Here is a 9,040-nt window from a genome sequence, read left to right as displayed (position 1 = left end):
AGTTTTTCTGCTTGGAAGATCACTAGATCACTCCATACTTATAAACAAAGTCTAAAGATGCCCTAGACGAAAGATTTGGGTTATAATTCACAACGTTTGCACTGGATATACTATTCAGGACATTCTGTTCACACAGGTTTCTTGACTGATACAACTCTACTAAATACGCATTTGCAACATGGCTAGATGATGATGATTATCAGAATAATACTGAAAGAAGTTTCTTATTTTGCTATTATTAAAAAAAATAATCTACAACAAAATTAACACTGAAGTTGGAAAATTCAGAATTGTGAATATAGTGGTCTTTGGGGTGTTCTTCCAGAAAGCCTAAGACAGAGATGACCAAACATATTTTTACCATCTGTTTTGGAAGACAGGTGAGATTTTAACAATTGAATCTTCTGGTCATAGCCAGATTGCCTCCAATGGTCTTGTCTGTTAAGCTTTAACATCATATGTGATAGAGTAACTCACAGGTACTGACACGGTCTCCTTGATATGGGCCAAAGGTTTTGGAATAGACTGAATCGACTGCCAGATCTGTCTCATATTCATCCAGAAAAAAATCTGCACTCATGAAAAGCACAGTAAGCAGGTAAATATTTATGATTTCATTTACATGTACAAATATTTTGCCAGTTCAATGCGGGATAAGAAATGTAAAGGTGACATTCCAGCCAGGTACTCTGAGTTTGGATTACTTTAAGTCTGTATTCAGTCGCATCATTTATTTAAATATTGTACCAGATACATCATTGTTAAAGTGTTAGTTGGGTCTCTATGAGAACTTCAAAAATCATTTGTGGAGGGGAAAAGAAACATTTTGATAAGCTGTGTTGTAAAGTACCAATTAGGCATGAGAATATATACATATATATTTAAATTAAACATTGTAACTATCAGTGGTACTTTCTTTTAACATTCCAAAGGCAAAAAACTCTTTGCTCTACAAATAAATTCTTATAAATCTAGAATCATTCTAAGTGATTCTATAAATCCCCGTGGGATGAAATGATATAGCAGTAACTGGAATGAAGGAAATGTCACGGAGACAGAAAAACCACTACAATCTTTTCCTTAACGCACTAGCAGAATTTTAAGAAGCAGATTTTTCAAGTCTTTAGTAGCCCTTTCTAGATCGTGGACAGCTGAGTCAGATCTGTGGTTGAGTTTTTCAGGGCCTTTTTTTAAAACTACATTGTTACATGAAACCATAACATTTGGCATAATAATAAGAACCTAAAACATGTTTCTGAAGATACCCTAAGTTGCCTTCAACAATTAATTACTGACATCTTCTAAAAATGCCAACTGTCCCAGAAGTAGTTAGGTAATGTCATAGATTAAGGAGCTTGTAAGTACAGCCTCAAAAATCAAGATTTTTTAAACTGAACTTATCACAGAAGTTAATTACTACCCCCAATTTTCCAAGAATCACAAGAATTTCCATGTATCTCAAGAACACACTGCTCACTGGCCCTTTCCCTTTTTAGAGCAACTGGGTAATACAGCACCATTAGGTGTGGCTTCTACATGTAGAAAAAGAAAAAAGCCTTCGAGAATGGTTTAAATTGGAAAAGCAAATGTGATGCAAACAGAAATATTTAGGTCTTACCCTTAGTAGAAGCTGGACTTCGTTACACAGAGTATAGCAGACTGAGGAATCGTGCAATAATTTTGAAACTATTACTTGAAATATTAATACATGAATTAGTAGGAATCACTAGGCCATGACTGAAAAAGCATTACACAGGAAGATATTTTAAAGGGATCAAGTTGTGACAACTGCATTTGAGAGAGAAGTTATGCCCCCCAAAATTCCTAGATACAAGAATATTACAATCTAATACACAAAAAATATGTACAGTGGAGAAGGTAACAGGACTACTTTAGGAGATCAACTCTAAAATGTGAACTTACAAGGGAACATGACAGGTGTAAAATTGTACATGAAATTTGGTACTTGATTTCATTAAATGTGCTCAGCCGAATTCAGATTAACCAGGACTAACTGAAGAAAGGTGAAAATATTCAGATCTGAAAATACGCAACTGTTCAGATCTGCAACCCATATTATTTGTATACTTTTAGACTGTACCCATTTCACTGCCCATATTCCATTAAATTAGGTATTCATTTTCAAAAGATTTGCAGCACTTTTTTTTTTTTGTCAGTTTCCTCAGGCTCCCCGTAGCAGCATTAAAACTTAACCATTTCTTCTTACTAACCTAAAGAGAAGTTGGCCTAATTAATATTGGTACTTGATTATAATTGATTGGTTAACATGACACTGGCATTGATGTTAGCTCCAAAGATTCACTCAGTGAGCACAAAGCAAAAGCGATAGATCAGCTTTTCTAAGACATTTGTTCTATTTTACTGTTTTGCTGTTGTAAACCACTGCTCTTAAAATATGCAGGATGCCTAATGGAAGAACAACTTTGCAGGCAGTGATACGACAGGACTGGGGAGGGAGTTGAGATATACTCTATGAGGATGTGCTGTGTGTTCCCAATATGACAAAACAACTTGGGGACACAAGTTTAGGAAGGAGGGAAGATGACACCGAAGGAGAGATGAAGCAAGAGAACTTGTGAAAACTCAGACATGCTAACTGAAGGCATCGTTTGGAGGAACTTCAAAGCAATCTATGAGGCTCTGCAGACATCACCATCTGCCACGCACTTCTAAAGATTTGATGTCTCAAGGGGCTACTTCCTGCAAGACATGAACATCTTCACAGAAGAGATTAGAGATACATCATGAACTATCTCATCCTGACCATTTATCATGATAAACCTGCCAAATGCATTAAATTTGCATAAAAGGATGTGGTCTCCTTTAATATGATACCTATTTCTCCATTTCTTAGTGACAAAAAATGAATTGAAACACATTTAGTAGGAGTGCTGCTACTAATCGTTTATAGTGAATAGTCTGCTTTTGCTGAATTTCCACACTATGATCTAGCTCCGAGATTTTTTAAAAGTTCTTTTTCATTCACAGCATACGTTTAGGTTGTCAGCTGTCAGAACACTAAGCATCGCTCTAAATGAATGAGAAATGCCAATTTAAACTTGTAAAAAAAATCTCACAATGTCACCTAAAAAAAGAAAAGAAAACACATCATTGATATTTTGAATGATTATCAGTAGTGGAATTATTTCTATTCATTGAAATTCCCTACATCAGTAATGAAGGTTCTAGGTGAAACTTCAACTAATTTCACTTTTCTTTAAGTTTTTAGGATGGCATGGCTAAGATTTTCATGTGTATGTTGTTTAATTTAAAACCATTACCCTCATCCTACCCCTACACTCCCTGACAAAGAGTCCCTCCCCAGCCCTCCTGTAGCCCCCTTCAGGTACTGGAAGGCCGCTGTAAGGTCTGCCTGAGGCCTTCTCTTCTCTGGGCAGAACAAACCCAACCCTCTCAGCCTGTCTTCATACGAGACGTGCTCCAGCCCCCTGATCATCCTTGTGGCCCTCCTCTGGACTTGCTTTAATATGTCCATGTCCTTCTTGTGCTGGGGGCCCCAGAGCTGAACACAGCACTCCAGGTGAGGTCTCACAAGAATATAGTAGCTTTTTGCTGAGTTATTACTTCAATGTATCCTTTTAGATACATCCTAGGCAAGTTTTAAACACAGATAATCAAGGACATTATACAATCTTGAACTTTTGCATCAGGTCACCAAAAAAAAAAAAAATCAAAATGTCCTTTTAAAGACACTGTATGCTGCATCAACAAACCCTTCTGCTTTTGCTATTCCCTTTGAGTTATTTAAATAATCATTCTGCTCATGGCCAGTCAGCTTGGTACATTTGCTGGCAAGCCATTTCTGAAAACCTTTCCCTTCCCTTCCTAATGCTAACTTTCACATTTACTGTATTACTCTCCCATTTCCCTAAATCCAAAAGTGAATAATGGAAAATTTTGGTAAAACTTAAGATGGGAAATATACCTCACATACATTGATTACACACAAGTGTGCATCCTTTTTCCTTCCACTTCCCACAAAATGGCATGGTTTCCAATTAATTCCTTCCAGATATTGTGTTCAGTCTCTGCAGTAAGACCAGCAAGCCATTGACTAATTTCTGAGTTCCTTTTATAAGAGTGTTTCTGTGGGATGGAAGGGACTCAGCCTCCATTGAAGTACTGCTACCCGGTAATAAGCTCCTCCATCCACCAGTCACTACAAATAGGATTTACAGAGTTCCTCCAAAATGCCTGTAATACTCTAGGTATGAGATCTCGCCCCCTCTAGTGACTGGTCCCAGTGACAATAGGATACAGCAGTTTACTGAGAGTTAACAGGAGCCTTCACCTCTTGCTTTTGATGCTGAAAATCCAAGGTGTTTAGCGTGCTGTTGATTAAAGGTGTCTGCACACCAGCAGCATTGGTTCAGTACACACACTCCAATGGAGATTGGCAGTGGGCTCCTACACCACACCCGAGAATCCATCCGGAGTGTCCTCTTCACCTAAGGGGTATCTGCAAGTACTTGCTTAACAAAAGCATAGATTATTCAGCTCATTAGCTTATAAATTAAAGGTATCAGCTTAAAGAGGAGCAAGACAGAGGCGTGTATTTAGAAAACTATATTAAGACCCTGCAATTGGGAAAATTGAGGCTCAAAACCACATCTAAACGATGCTAACGTTGGAAGTTCCAGTTCTGTTGCAAGGCTTCGTTCACTGAAAACCTAACAAAACTCCAGACCTTTCCTCAACTCAGCTCCAAAAAGCCCAGTAGCAGCATTTCTTGTTGCCCAAATGTCTTTCTTTAACAAAATATTTACAATCTCCCTGTTCCCGTGGTGACGAAGTACCTCAAAGGCTTAACCTTCTAATCCCATGCCCCACTCTGCCCATGCCTCCACAGGAGGGTAGAGGAGCAGAGGGGAATTTGTGGAGTTTGCCTCAGGCACGGGCAGTTCAGCAGGAAACTCAGCAAACTTCTGGGCTACTGTCCCAACAGGCCTGTTTCTTCCTCCAGAAAAATATTACGTGATTATGAATGCAAATGAATAATAATAATAATAATAATGATAATAAAATCCCTCCTTCGGTGAGGGTGCAATTAGAGGATTATTTGAAAGTGCGCTAGTGAGAAAATTCAAGGCCATCATTCTTCCATGGAAGACTGAAAAATCCAACAAGTTTGCACCTCGAAGACTCAGTATAGGGAAAGCAGATAAATACAAGAGTGAAGCATTTTCAGAGAGAAGCCGCATAAGAATTTTAGTCTGTTGTCTTTGGGAAGAATCTGGCAATGTCTTCTATGCCAGCACTAAATAAATAAATCAATCAGCATTCCCCACAGTCATCGACTTCATTCTGATCCCTCCATACTTCCATAGCTGTGTCCCAGCTTCCTAGCCCAAATCACTTTACCATACAACTGCTTGTGTTGTGAGAGCTTTCTTTAATGGATTCATGCTCAAAGCGTAAAAGGCAAGCAGCAATACACACTTCAATATTTAAAAGCATAAATAAAAATCTTAATAGATCCCAGATGTTTAATTTCCTCCAGCCCTTGTCAATGATTGAGTTGGCGCTGATGTAGATCATTTTTTAAGATCAGTGGTCAGTTTGATGCTGAAAATAGTTTAGATGTCTGGAAATTCCAAATGCAATTTCTACGAATAAATAAGCTATGAAGTAGGTGCAAGAGAGACGACTATGAATGCAAGTGGCTATACTTCTGTAAACACTTTATGGCCTGAAATGCACCCAAAGGTTTTAAATGCAACCAAGTATAAGACAGACAGTAACATTTTGTCAACATACACACAACCTTGTAGAGATAATTATTTTAATCTCATTTTCTTAGCAAAAGAACTCCAAAGGTTCATACAAATAACAAGCTGAAGGAATCCTTACTTTATGGTAAATATACGGCTCTGGAGCTGTTGAAACTAATGAAGAATTTGCTGTGTATTTCAGCAGAACTAAGATTTGCTAGCTGCATCCATTTGTCACTTATTAAAGCAGTAAGTTATCATTTACTGTGCCAGGCAAATAAATACAGAAAATACAGAAATACAGAAAACCCAGCTACAAAAAAAAAAAAAAAAAGCTGCTGAACTGAGTAACCAAGGCCACTCTGCCAAGCACACAAGTTCGTAGCTGTAACAAGGAGCTCAATTCCTTTGCTCTGATTTTACTTGAAGAAGTCCGTAGTCTCCTAACGGAGGGCAACCAGGGAAGGGTGGGTTTTTAAAGCCCATATTTAGCCTACACAAATCCATGATGTGTGCACTCGACGTCATACCAAGGCTGTAAGTCTGCCAGTCCAGCAGCCACAAACCACACATGCTGCCAGTTGCAGACCGAACAGACACTAAGAGGCTATGAATTTCATTTAATCGTCTCCTCTCCCCTTCCCAGTGAAGCAGAGAGGCTAGCAGCTGCTTGAGGAAAAATGTTGAAAAATATTAACTATGAATGTCGAGGATTTGTTTTTGATTGGTATTAAAACCAAACAAATGAAGACAAAGCCTAATAACAAATCTTGTGAAAATTGTTATTTATTAATACAGCTAACAACACAGGCTTCAGAGTCCACTTTCAACGAGTGTGGATAAGCTCACCTAAATGATTTACTTCCTACAACTTGTCAGATGTAACTACTATTCTGCTAATTTATGTGCTGTTCATTTCTCTCCAGCTAAATTTCTGACTGAAAACTTAACCCCCTTTCTTGTTATTTGCTTTGCTACTCTATATTCCCCGATACTGAGTGCTGCTGTTTTTAACCATGCTTTCTGTTATACCTTTGGCATTTATGAAATGATAACTGCAAACATAATCTAAGCCCCTGAACACACAGTTCTATCACATCGCCAACTATGGACAACATCTAAAATGTAAATATGCCCTTCTGATCCTTCAAGGTGCCTGAAATTCATCCCGAAGAACTGAATCACCTTAAATTGTTAAACCCATTAGAATAGGTAGGTCCCCAAACCGAGTTTTTGCTGAACCAGCTTCTGCAGGAATCAGGTGCGTGCTGAAAGCTGCCTCAGTGGTGTACCCTGGCACCTCCAAACGCACGGCCAAATCCCAGTTCCATTGACATAAACAGGAAAACTTTGCCGGGGATGAGGTGCTGCATTACAGAGAGATAGTAAGAGCTGCCTGAAACAAATCTAGGAAGTTTGTGATAGATAAAAAAAAGATTAAAGAAAAAAAAAAAAACACCAGTACCATTGGCCCACAAACAGTATGTTATTTGCAATTGTGCATCTGTGTGCCATCAATCTCCAAGGAAGGGAAAGACTGCTGGGCTGAGCTCTCAATTTATATTTCTCAGTTGCCTCTTATAATCACACTCAATGTTCTCAAGCTTAGTGCAGCTATTCCAGTAACAAAATTTTGCACGCCAGGTGGGTTTGTCCAAGTTCCCATGGTCCTAATAGTTTAATATACTCCCTAATAATAATCTTGAAAATTATACAGGTAATTGTGTTTGTAAAAAGTCAACTTCAGCAAAACCAGTAGGATTCTTTCCTCTCAACGGGAAAAAATGTTTTAATAAAATAGCTGGTATACTCCCATTACAAAAAAAAAAACCTCTGAGAAGAAAACCATTAAAAATTCCACCTTTTTTCTTTAGCTTCTGCATTAAACAAAGCTAAGGGAGTTCTGTGGTCCACAAATGCTGGACGGATGGGCACTGAGCAGGAGAAGCATCCCTCACTTCTGCGAGGCTGGGATCCAGGATGAGGCGTTAATATTCATAATCTAGACTGTGATTAGAGGGAAGGCTCTAGCTCCTTTGCAGGGGTGGGCCTAACCCAGCAGAGGTGCAGTGAATTGCTTCCCTTCCTTATTGAAATTCAATCCAATTTATACTGCAGAAGGAGCATAATGAAATATAGCAGAGATCGTTTCAGTAGTTTTTACCCATCCACGCTGTCCTGCCCCTAACCAATGTTTGCCCCTCACAGGACTCCACTCTTTTCAACTTGAAGCAACCTCAGGAACAATGTAAGTTTCTTTAATATGGTAATCATTAAGATATTGCTATTAGATCACCATTCAGAAATGTATCGAGACTGTAACTACCTTCATTTGTGCAACACACCAATAATGCTTCAGTTCTGCTTAAGGTAGCCCGCTTTCTTTCAAAATGACAATTTAAACAGCCCCCTTCCCTCAGAAGCGGAATAAAAGATTTACAACTGCCTCCTTTATTTGCAAGCAAATACAGGTAGCGTCTGTTAAAAAGCAAAATCCATTAGACATCGGATAGTTCTGGTATTGTGAGTAGTCTCCAAAAGGCAACAGATGTGGGGACGGGAGAGGGGGGGGAGTTGATTTTGTCTTTTTAATATTCAAAGTGGGTCTGTTCTCACTGGCTAATTAAATCAGTAGAGTGCAAACAATTAAAAAAAAATGTTGCCTTTCTTCCCTAGAACAACCTCTCAGGTTCATCTCTACTTATTTATGACAAGACTGTAATATTTCCTCCCCAAATCCTTGTGAAATAAGATATATATATTCCCCAACACCAGCCCTCATTGAGAAGAATATGCTTTTCTCGGGGAATTTAAGATAAGTTGTCCTTCCACTGTTAAGAGAAAATGGACTTGGAATGAGCTTCTCTGATTGACATGAAACTACTAAAGAATCACACACTAAAAAAGTAATAGATTTAATAACAGTATCAGATGTACAAATCAACCAGTTGAATACTACCCTAAAATATATTTGTACTTTCTTGGCAAAGCCAGGAGGTTTGCACGGGCATGCTGAATTATTTGAGAAGTAATGAAATGTGTTAATAACATTAAACAGTCATCTTCCAAGAAACTACTGTATTGTGGTATTTCTAGTCAGAGAATTTGTTGTAGTACATAAATATATGTAAAATCAATTAAAACATTTGATTTGTGAAATCAAAATGAATGTGGGATAATTAGATTGGGTTTGAAAGTATTTTAAATACTATCCACTCTTAGTCTTCAGTTCATTACATTATACAGCACAGTGCTAACAAGGAGCTGCAGGCACAGACCACAACTGC

The 9,040-nt window shown here is 38.2% G+C and overlaps 1 protein-coding gene across 19 annotated transcripts in view; it reads right to left on the bottom strand.

The window, feature by feature from the left end:
• The window catches only part of LDB2 (LIM domain binding 2), a 218,109-nt gene that overhangs the window by 196,994 nt on the left and 12,075 nt on the right, over positions 1–9,040 (bottom strand). The window lies entirely within an intron of this gene.

Source organism: Anser brachyrhynchus, assembly GCF_964034855.1.
Source record: "Anser brachyrhynchus genome assembly, chromosome: 4".
NCBI lineage: Eukaryota > Metazoa > Chordata > Aves > Anseriformes > Anatidae > Anser > Anser brachyrhynchus.
Note: the sequence above shows the minus strand (reverse complement) of the source record. Positions and strands in the feature narration are given on the sequence as shown.